Source organism: Solanum dulcamara, chromosome 7 (genome assembly GCF_947179165.1).
Source record: "Solanum dulcamara chromosome 7, daSolDulc1.2, whole genome shotgun sequence".
Taxonomy (NCBI): domain Eukaryota; kingdom Viridiplantae; phylum Streptophyta; class Magnoliopsida; order Solanales; family Solanaceae; genus Solanum; species Solanum dulcamara.
In genome coordinates this window covers 47270255-47282829 of record NC_077243.1, presented here as the reverse complement: position 1 = coordinate 47282829, position 12575 = coordinate 47270255, and positions in this window count along the sequence as shown.

The window sequence follows — 12575 nt, the reverse complement described above, 5'->3', positions numbered from 1 at the left end:
TTTAGATTGAGATGGAATGTGTGAAATCATATTGAAATATATGGAATTTGGGTAGGGTAGCTTATTTACATATCTTAGATGTTAGAAATCATGTTTTAGGCTTTTAATCTGGTAATTGGAAGCATGTGATCCTTCTCGTTAATTATTCATAGTATAAGTGGCTTTGATTGCATATATCTTGGTACGGTGGAGCATGTTGGCCTTAGTATAAATTGTGAAACTTCTTTTAGATGCCCCAGCATCGCTCTGGCGGGCTTAGATCCTTGTAGAATGACGTAGCAAGATGGTGTTTGGAATTTGGCTTAAGCTAGGCGGTAACGTTGCTCTTATGAATAACCTTATCAATAATTTCCTATGATGCTAGTCTTCTTGTTCGGCTTATTTTAGTTCTGGTTGAAACCCTGGTGAAATATTCATTTGGTTCATCATGAAAGGTGATTCTCAGAAATTGTTAGCGTCCAGTTAGAAATGAGAATATTCGACACCATCGATTTAATCATCCGTGAGCATTCGAGTCCCAGTCTCGACCTCTGTTCTTGAATATCATCAGGGAGTATTAGGGTGCCAGTCCAGGCCTCTGTCGACTTATTGGTATGGCGAACATCTGGGTCCCGGTCATAGCCTCAACTATATCGATTGATTATGGCGTGCATCTAGGTCCCAAACCCATCCTTGACCATTTTGAGAATTCGGGCGAGCATTCGGGTGCTAGTCTAAGCCTCATCCCCTAGAGCATTCATAGCTAATCGATTCTTGGAGATTCTTAGTTCGAGAATAATATGGTTCTTCAGTTCTTGGTATCGCATATTCTTAGTACCTAGTCTTCGTAGTCATAGATATTCTGTGTACCCGGTGGACTTATGGGGGTCCATCCGAGTTTTATTTAAAGTTGCGTACGAGTGCCCCGGCTAGGCTTATGGGGGCCTAGTTGGATGTAGCTAGGTGTAGTCTTCCTAGTTTGTATCTTCCTATTCATTGGGATATTTACCTTCCTTACCTTAGATGCTTATTATGACTCTTGTTTATGCTTATTCCTCTTTTGCATATTATTTTTACCTTTCCTGCTCAGTTGGCCTATGATGTCTACTGGGCACCTTATATCTGGTACTCATACTACACTCTGCATCTACTTTCATGATGTAAGACCGAGCACCAGCTATCGTTTCGGATAGATTGAGCCTGCTGCACCCTGTTTCGGAGACCAAGGTGGGCATATACCATTCTGGGATTATTTATGTCTCCTTCACCTTGGATGGCCCATCTTTTGTACTTTTGATACTAGTCGGTGTTGTATATATTTTAGATCCACTTTTAGAATTTGTATTCATTTTATTTTGGTAGCCGTTGTGTACTAGTCCAGGTTCTAGGAGGGATTCAGTTTTTTGTATTTTATATATATTTATCTAATTTTTCCTTATTTCAGGTTTTTTCGGTTCTCTTAGTTCTTTATAGTATTCCTCCCTTATACCCATTACTTGCAATTTCGGATTACGGGTTTGGCTTACCTATTGAGGGGTTATGGTAGGTGTCAGTATGACCTGAGAAATTGAGTCGTGACATATTATTATTATTATTATTATTATTATTATTATTGTTATTGTTATTGTTATTATTATTATTATTATTGTTGTTGTTGTTGTTGTTGTTATTATTATTATTATAGTTATTGTTATTATTATTAGTGTTGTTGTTGTTATTGTTGTTGTTATTATTTTTATTATTATCGTTATTATTATTTTTATTATTTTTATTATTATTATTATTGTTGTTGTAGTTGTTGTTGTTGTTCTAGTAGTTGTTGTTGTTATTATTATTATTAATATTATTAATATTGTTATTATTATTGTTGGTATTATTGTTGTTATTATTATTGTTGTTATTTTTATTATTATTGTTATTATTATTGTAATTATTATTATTATTATTATTATTATTATTGTTATTATTGTTGTTATTGTTAATATTGTTATTATTGTTATTGTTATTGGTTATTATTGTTATTGTTACTATTGTTATTGTTGTTATTGTTATTGTTCTGAATTCGTCCAACTCGTGGAGCTGATCCATGCGCTTTCTACCTGCCAATTTTGGGTCTAGGTTCAACTTTTTGATTGCCCAATATGCTTGATGTTGTAGTTCTACCGGCAAGTGACATGATTATTTGAACACCATATGGTACTGCGAAGTGCTAATTGGTGTTTTGTATGTAGTCTGGCAGACCCAGAGCACTTCATCTAATTTGATAGCCCGGTCCTTTCTTGTAGCATTGACAGTTTTCTGAAGGATTTGCTTCACTCATATTTGATACCTCAACCTGTTCGCTAGTTTGTGGCTGATATACCATGGCAACCTTGTGCCTGACACCAAATTTAGCTAACAGATTCTTTATCGTTTGATTTATGAAATGCTTACCTCCATTGCTGATAATAGCCCTTGGAGTGCCAAAACTTGTGAAAATGTGCTTCTTGAGGAAGCAACTTACCACTATAGAGACATTGGTTGGAAAAGAAATGGCCTCGACCCATTTAGAAACATAATCAACTATCACCAGTATATACTGATTTCCATATGATGATGGAAAGAGACCCATGAAGTCAATACTCCACACATCAAAGATCTCTACCTCCAGGATGGTATTTAACGACATCTCTTGCGTATATTGTGCCTAACCTTTGGCATTGATAGCAGTTCTTCACAAATCCTGCAGCATCTTTAAATAAATTAGGCCAAAAGAATCCTAACTGCAATACCTTAAGGGATATTCGTTCGCCTCCATGATGTCCTCCGTATGCAGACGAATGACAATTGTGTAGAAATTGTTTAACTTTAGATTTAAGAACACATCTCCTTATCATCTGATCAACACATTTTTTGAACAAATAAGGTTCATCCCATATATAGAACTTTCCTTCATACATTAGCCTCTTCTTTTGTTGGGAGTTTGATCTGGGGGGAAATACTCTACTCATAATGTAGTTCACAATATCTGCATACCATGGGAGTTCTTGTACCTTTATTGCCACAAGTTTCTCATTCGGAAACTCTTCCTTTATCTACTTTTGCTCACCTACATGGGATGAATCCTCTAATCTGGATAGGTGGTCTGCTATTTGATTTTTTCATCCCCTCATATGTTTGATTTCAATATCGAATTCTTAGAGCAGTAAGATCCATTTGATTTATCTAGGTTTAGCATCCTTCTTTTTGAATAAGTACCTGAGGGCTACATGGTCAGTATAAACAATTATTTTTGTACCTACCAGGTAACAACAAAATTTACCAAATGCATAAACCAATGCCAACATCTCCTTCTTTGTAACAGGGTAGTTGGCCTGATCAGAGTCAATAGTCTTGCTAGCATAATAGATGGAGTGAAAAAAATTCTCCTTTCTTTGTGCCAGTAGTGCTCCCACTGTTGTGTCACTTGCACCACACATCAGCGCAAAATGTATTTCCCAGCCAGGAGCTATTAGGAATGGGGCTTCAATCAACTTCTTCTTCAAGAGTTCAAAGGCCTGCAAACATTTATCATCAAAAATAAATTTTACCTCATTTTCTAACAAGCTATACATAGGTCTGGCGATCTTGGAAAAATCTTTAATGAATCACTGATAGAATCCGGCATGACTTAGAAAACTGTGGATACCTTTCACTGAAACCGATGGTGAAAGCTTTTCAATTACTTCAATTTTAGCTTTGTTTACCTCCAAACCATATTTCGAAACTTTGTACCCCAACACAATACCCTCCTTTACTAAGAAATGATATTTCTCATAGTTTAATATGAGATTTGTTTCCTCACACCTTGATTTAACTTTCTCTATATTGTCACGACCAAACCCTATAGGCCGTGACGGGTGCTCGAACTGGACACATGCATGCCCCTGCCAATTATAAATAAACCTATTTCTTGTTCGACTCTTAGTGTACCAACAGATAAGAAAACATACCAGCCAACAAGGCTGCCATATTGTAATAATGTTACAATACGCCATATAGGCACAACTGGAACAACTTACAAATGACCCACATATATGTGTCTACAGACCTCTAAGGGACAGGGCCCCTATTGTACCCCGGAATAAGCAAATATATACATCCAATACTAAGTACTAAAACCTTGGCTTTGGTATAATAGAACTTCTTCCAAACAAGCTAGGTGGAATCCTAAGCTGGCGGACTCCAAAAACCTATGTCTGTACCTGTGGGCATGAACACAGCCCTCCAAAGAAAGGGGGTCAGTACGACATACCATAAGGTTGCAGGGGACAAGTATAAAATTTAACAGAGTATTGTACCTGCACCTTACTACATCAGGTTAGGTATACCAGTATCACATACTGTATCTGGTCCGCTCTGGGACTCGGCGTAATAAATGCGTCATTTTATCATTGTAGGCATACGCATACTATTAGCACTGTGGAATGTATAGCCCGATCCATATATATATCAGGCTCGTATCGAGAAGCGTTCGGCCTGATCCATACATATAATACGTTAGTGCCGAGAAACGTACGACCCGATAGCTATACATATAATATGTTGGTGCTGAGGAACGTACAACCTGATCTCTATATAATATAATAATGTATATACATGCACGTAAAACTTGGTAACATATCAAACATCCCTCAATATATTATCATAAAGTATGTCCAAGAGCCTTTAGGTCTAGGAGCTTACACATCCAATCATTATTTAGTATGTAGAAGGCTCGAGGGTCGTAGTTCAACTACTTTAAGACCCTTACCATTCAAAGGTGAGTACAAGTCATGAGTTATGCCTGGAACATACAAAGGTAATTAACTCTAACTCATATCATATATTGCTTCATTTATATTAAACTATTTCAAGAGATTGAAGGGATAGGCATCACGTGTACCACTTTTTGTCATGTCGATGACTTACAAGGCCATATCTCAACTATTGCAGGAGTTCAAACATCGAGAAGTGAATAAGATTTATGAGCCATACTTGGGGTTCTATGAATGGAACTATTCCCACATTACATATACAATCCACTTAAGACTAATATATGCCAAAATAAAGAAAGTTATAAGCTTTACATACACTGCTTTTCAACACATAGAAGACTTGAAAGGCAACTACTCAAATATTGCAGGAGTTTTCATACCAAGCAGTGGATAAGAATTATGAATCATAATCAGGGTTCTATGAATGGAATTACCCCCCCCCACATTTCATATATCCATCACTTATGGCTAAGACATGCCAGGAGAAAAGAAGGATAGCTTTACATACCTCTTACGGACTTCTGTTAATCACGTTCACGTCGTCCTCCTCCAAACCTATTTAACATGGAATCAATAAGAATATCAACAACCTTAGACTTTTCATCGTCTTAGACTACCTACGAGTATTCATAGAACTCGTTTCCTCACTCGCCTTCTTGACTAGTTCCTTAGTTAGTTAAGGGATTAATGGAAATTGTGCAGCACCTCCCCTATAACTTACCCTATCAACAATTTCGTTTTACCCCCAAACCTTATAATCTACAACAACTAAAACAACCAGCATCTATACAACAAAAGAATACCACAATACGATGCAATATATGTTCCAAACAATTCGCCCAAAACTACGATACCAAAAGAGGGTTTTTAATCTTTATTTTATAAAACCTTTAACTATACAAAGAGGGGGGTCATGTGGCTGAAACCAACAGAAAAATATCCCCATTTATACCTTTTTCAATCCCTGCAAACACCACCACACACCTGCAGCCGCACACCACAAGCACAACACCTTGTTTTGACTACAATTTAACTATAGCGACTCCAATTTAGTTTGCTTCAAATGTTAAGCATTTTTATGAAATTTTTACACTTACAGACAACTTAAAGGCACATAATACACTCCATAACCACCCCATAAAGTCAAAATAGAAAGGAGAAACCTTACCTTACCCGAAATTGGCCAAAACTTGCCAAATTGCGCCTCGGAACTTCTCTAAACGCGCTGAAACTGAGTGGGCTGCTTGCTTTCCATTTGGTGTTGATCCAAGCCATGATTTTATACTATTAATACCTCCATATCATCATGCTATACTCTAGATAATTAATTTATAGAACGAAACCAAAAATCTTACCTTTTTCTCTCTTAGCCGTCGTCCCTTTCTCTCTAGGTTTAGGGTTTCTTTTTCTTTGTTTTTGCTAAAGTGTTTTTCGATAAAGAACATCCCCTTTGTCACATAATACATATATATATATATATGTTCCCTTAGGAGGTGACACATGTCATACCCTAAGGGTGACACATGTCCAGCCCTTATTGGGCCACTGCATCCATGCACCCAATGAGGAGGTGCCACGTGACAGTGGGGTCCACCTCCCCAAGTAGATAGGTGAGTAAATTTCTTGCTTTAGCTACTTCCACGTGTCACTCCTTTCTTGTTTCCATGTGTCATTTTCTCCTTCTCCTTGTGGGTTCGTAATCTCGTCTTATCTCAAGAACCTATGTAATCCGTGCTACATAAGCTTGGTATGTACTTAAGTAGCTTAAGTATGTAAGACTTCTAAATTAATAGCTTACATAGGTAAGTTGAGTCCTACGACTCATTACTTGGCCTCCAACTCCTTCCGACTTCTCTTGACCCTATTTCAAACCTTCCCTACTATGAGGTATCACATTCTCCCTTTCTTAGAGTTGTTTGACAGTGTCATAGATTATGTGGCTCACATGATAACTTCTAAGAAACTTAAAGGACATTCCGAGCTCATGAGTGTGGGGTGTAACATCCTTCCCCCCTTTAGAACATTCATCCCCAAATGTTAAATAACACTTCCCTTAAGCCTTTATACAGATTTTAGGGAGATTCCTTTCTATTTCGATAATACACATTTTCATCCAAGTAATTAATATACGAATTTTAGGAGTTGAAGTTACCTGTAGACATCGGGAACAAGTATGGATACTTGTGTTTCATGTCCTCTTCAGTTTCCTAGGTCTTTTCTTCATGATTACTATTTCGCCATAACACCTTGATAGAAGCTACGCCCTTACTCCATAATCTTTTAATCTGTCGATCCAAGATGGCGATCAGTTGCTCTTCATAGGATAACTCCTCCGTGAACTGGTCATCATTTGTAGGGTATATTCCGGATAGATCACTAGTACCCTTACGAAGCCTTGATACATGCAAGACTGGTGTACTACTTTCAATCTACTAGTAGATCCAGCTCGTAGGCAACCTTGCTTATTCGGTGGAGGACCTTATAAGGACAAATGTGCCTTGGACTCAGCCACTTAAAACTCTAGAAGTCAATAATGATCGCCTATATATGGCCTCTATCGAATCTGGGCGGCTGATAACCCTGCCTGAATGAGCTTTACTTTTTATACCGCTTATTGAACCCTGTCTGGGCCTATTAGTCATGTTTTAGAAATATCAAGCCTGCTAATTGGCAACCTACACTTTCTGTTATACGAGGTCTCGTATGGATCCATATAGATACGAGGATGATAACTAACATCAGAGATAATCTTGACAGGTAGTACGCAATTGCCTTAGCTACCTTTAAAGTCAACTGTATAGGCCCATAATACATCTTCTAGCCCTCATCCAGTAAGCTTAGTCTGTCCATTATCCAGAGAGTAAAATGTTGTACGAAGACCTATCTGTCTTCCTAATCTCTCCATGGAATAAATTTCAATAGTTGACTGTAACTTGGACTTCTTCATTTGAGACAATAGTTATGGGAACTCCATAAAGTCTTATTACCTTCTTGACTTATGACTTTATACAGTTTCAATTGAACAGGTAGGCCTGAGTAACGTATAGGGGCTGATGTTGTTAACCTATTAAGAACAACTCCATATAGAATTATACGTCTATGGAGTACAAATTGAGTCTTGTAACCAAAGTCGTATTGTGGAATCTTCGACCTGGTGTATTACTTCTTGCCTTATTTAGATGACACCAACTAGTACCCTTACTTTTTAATTTTGCTTTTTGCCCCTCAGAAATGGCTACTGAGTGGTGCTGAAGTTCCTTCACACAATGATCTTCATCGTCGCTCCATACTTTGTCCATCATTAACTGGTATAACTCTGAAGGACTTTAGCATCTACGTGCACTATCTATTAGTAACCAACTAACCGTGTCCGTTTTTCTTAAGCCCTTTTTCAACTCCCTTGACCCAATTTGTACATTCTAGGTACATGATCTTATGTCGTTGCTTCATCGTTAGCTCAGACTCTTCCATGGTCCTTTCACTCCAACTTGGCTCCAATTTCCTTGTCACATATTACATTGCAATCTTTGCAATAATGTGCAAAGGCACTCAACTTAGCCTAAAATTTACCTTAGTGTCGTCTCGCTAGTCTTCAGGTTTCGCTTTGCCCTTTCTTTTTTTGTTATCTTGCAATCGGTATCGGGGTAGATCTTTAGTTCAACCATGTCCATATCTCTTTGGTCCATTGGTTTACCTACTCTTTGTATTTCTATATAACATCTCCACAATCTCATAACCCCTTTTTATCACACACTCCTCTGCTTGGTCTTGTTCCGTATATGTATGTTCATAAATTGCACAACTATTCTTGTATAATTGGTATGAGGTCGGCCATACACATGGTTTAGTCAAATATTATCATTACGGTAGACAAGACCTTTCAAGACACACTATAACCCTATCTGTCATTCTCTTTTCACTCTTAGGAAAATTTTGGCAGAGTTTCCTCTATATTTCTTACCATCCCAAAAACCTGTACGCAGGAAATACCAATAGTGCCTCATAGGGTCGACATATGTATATATATGTACCATATCATATTACAGCCACATAGGGATACCAATATTAATGCATATATATTCAAAATGAAAATTGATAATATACCTGTAACCATATTTGGTGATGCCTCCTGATCCTGTCTGCTAGCTAAGGCATAGATGCAAATTTGAAGGACCACTAGAAATAAAAGTTCTACCATGGCCTCTACCACGGCCTGCTGCTTTTTGAATACCCTATCCCATAGGGTGTACAACCATCGAACAAGAAGAACTAGCAACTGACCCAGTAAGATGAGCTGCACCCCTAAGGTTACCCTTGAGTGGATACTCTCTCATGATATTGCCTTGACGACCGCAAGTGAAACAAGCACCTTTCATAAAATGGAATTTCCCAATATGAGCCCCTTCATAATGAGGATATTGAGGTAAAAGTGGCCTCGACTGACGCAAACCCCTGTTCATCTATGAGCCTGAAACACTAGAGCTCTTACCGGCTCTTGAATACACTATGCTATCGAACCCCCTACCTGTGAACTGTGAGGGTGTACTCCGAGCTTGCTGGGAAGGATATCTACTATACTGCTGAGGTTTCTCGCCACAAAACTCCACCGAATAACAACCTAACCTAGCTCTCTTATGTTGGCCCCTATCATAATCTCTATCGGGCTATCGCCCTCCATGCCGATCCTCCACGCCTTGTGCATACACCTGTAACCGAGCAATATCTATGTCTGGCTGAGAAGCTATAACCATACAGCTATCAATCAAGTGACGATCTAGCCTCATCACATAGTGATGCAACCTATCAACTATATCAACTACAATAGTGGGTGCATGTCTTGCCAATGAGTCAAACTCAAGGCTATAATCTCTAATGCTCCTGCCATTTTGCCTCAACTATAAGAATTCATGAACTCTGGCTTGCTTCATTTCTGGAGGTAGAAAGTGGCTAAGGAAGGCTTCCACAAACTCATCCCATACTGCTAAAGGACCACCCTCTCCCCTTAATAATTCCTAAGACTCATACCAATTAACGGCTACGTCACGTAGACGATATGAATCCAATTCAACAGACTCAGTCTCAAAATCCTACGTATTCTCAACATACGCTGCATTTATTGAATGAAATCTTGTGGGTCCTCTGTAGGACTCGACCCATAAAACTCTGGAGGGTTACAAGTCAGGACGTCATGAACCCTCGAGCTGCCACGTCTATCTACATCATCGGCTCCTAGCCCATGCCTTAGAGCCTACCCTGCCATTATCCTAGTTAGCAATTGAACCGCATCTCTCACGGCCCTATCTTTCGGCCCTGACTGTAGGGCTGGAGGCTCAGGTACTAGGGTCTTGGGACCCGTAGCTACTGCTGCTCTAAACCCCTATAGAGGTGGCAGCGTAATAGAGCTTGCCGACCAGAGCACAATCCCCAACATAGACTGGGTATGAGCCCTAGTAACTCTCAGGGTCTGACTAGTTTCCCTTGCTACTAACTTACCCTTCTAGGAAGTTGTTGCTTTCCTCGGAGGCATCACTATAAGCATGAGGATATGTTAGCAAGAGATCATCCTAATAACATAGATTTACCACACTATATAAGGAAAGAAAGAAAGACAATATCTTAAATGTCTCATAGCCTCCTGTTTATAGATGTGGTGCACAACACAATGATAAACAAGACTCTACTAGATACAGTCTGTAGACACTCTAAGGATGAACTGCTCTAATACCACTTTTGTCACGATCCAACCCTGTAGGCCGTGATTGGTGCCCGAACTGGACACACGCGTGTACCCCTGCCAATTATAAGTAAACCCATTTCCTATTTGCCTCTTAGTGCACCAACAGATAAGAAAACATACAAGCCGATAAGGCTGCCATAGTGTAATAATGTTACAATATGCCATATAGGCACAACTGGAACAACTTACAAATGACCCATATATATATGTCTACAGACCTCTAAGGGACAGGTCCCCTACCGTACCCCGAAATAATCAAATATATAGATTCAATTCTAAGTACCAAAAACTTGACTCCGGTACAATAGAGCTTCTTCCAAACAGGCTAGGCAGAATCCTAAGCTGGCGGACTCCCAAAACCTGTGCCTGTACCTGCGAGCATGAGCGCAGCCCCCCAAGTAGAGTACAAAACCTGTGCCTGTACCTACGACATATGTACTGACTATATAAAGTACAAAATATCATAAGGAAATTATAGTTACCATAGGGGTGCAGGGGACAAGTATAAATTTTAACAGAGTATTGTACCTGCACCTTACAACATCAGGTCAGGTATACCAGTATCACATACCATATCCATCCCGCTCGAGGAATCGGTGTAGCAAATGCGTCATTTTATCATCGTAGGCATATGCATACTATTAACACTATGGAACATATAGCCCGATCCATATATATATCAGGTTAGTGTTGAGGAGCGTTCGTATATAGAACAGCCCCTTAGTCACATAATAAATATATATAGGCTCCCTTAGGAGGTGACACATGTCATCCCCTAAGGGTTACATTGGTCCAGCCCCTATTGGGCCACTGCATCCATGTGCCCAATTAAGGGCTGCCACATAGCAGTGGGGTCCACCTCCCCAAGTAGATAGGTGAGTAAATTTCTTGCTTCAGCTACTTCCACGTGTCACTCCTTTCTTGTTTCCATGTGTCATTTTCTCCTTCTCCTTGTGGGTTCGTAATCTCGTCTTATCTCAAGAACCTATGTAATCCGTGCTACATAAGCTTGGTATGTACTTAAGTAGCTTAAGTATGTAAGACTTCTAAATTAATCGCTTGCGTAGGTAAGTTGAGTCCTATGACTCATTACTTGGCCTCCAACTCCTTCCGACTTCTCTTGACCCTATTTCCAACCTTTCCTACTATGGGGGTATCACATTTGAGCTCAAGAGTGTGGGGGTAACATCCTTCCCCCCTTTAGAACATTCGTCCCCAAATGTTAAATAACACTTCCTTGAAGACTTTTATAGATTGTAGGGAGATTCCTTTTTATTGCGATAACACATATTTTCAACCAAGTAATTAATATACGAGTTTCAGGAGTTGGGGTTACCTGTAGATATCGGGAACAGGTACGGATACTTGTGTTTCATTTCCTCTTCAGTTTCCCAGGTTATTTCTTCACGATTCCTATTTCGCCATAATAGATTGATAGAAGCTACGCCCTTAGTCCATAATCTTCTAATCTGTCGATCCAGGATGGCGATCGATTGCTCTTCATATGATAACTCTTTTGTGACCTAGTCATCATTTGTAGGGTATACTCTAGATAGATCACTAGTACCCTTATGAATCCTTGATACATACAAGACTGGGTGTACTGCTTTCAACCTGCTGGTAGATCCAGCTCGTAGGCAACCTTGCTTATTCGGCAGAAGACCTTATAAGGACTAATGTACCTCGGACTCAACCACTTGAAACTCTAGAAGTAGACGTCGATCACCTGTATATGGCCTTTATTGACTCTAGGCGGCTGATAACCCCTCCTTAATGAGCTTTACTTTTTATACCGCTTATTGAACCCTATCTGGGCCTGTTAGTCATGTTTTAGCAATATCAAACCTGCAAATTGGCAACCTACACTTTCTGTTATACGAGGTCTCGTATGGATCCATATAGATACGAGGATGATAACTAACATCAGAGATAATCTTGACAGGTAGTAGGCAATTTCCTTAGCTTCCTTTGAAGTCAATTGTATAGGCTCACAATTTCCTTTTCACACATTACATTGCAAACTTTTCAATAATGTACGAAGGCACTCAACTTAGCCTAAAATTTACCTTAGCGTCGTCTCGCTA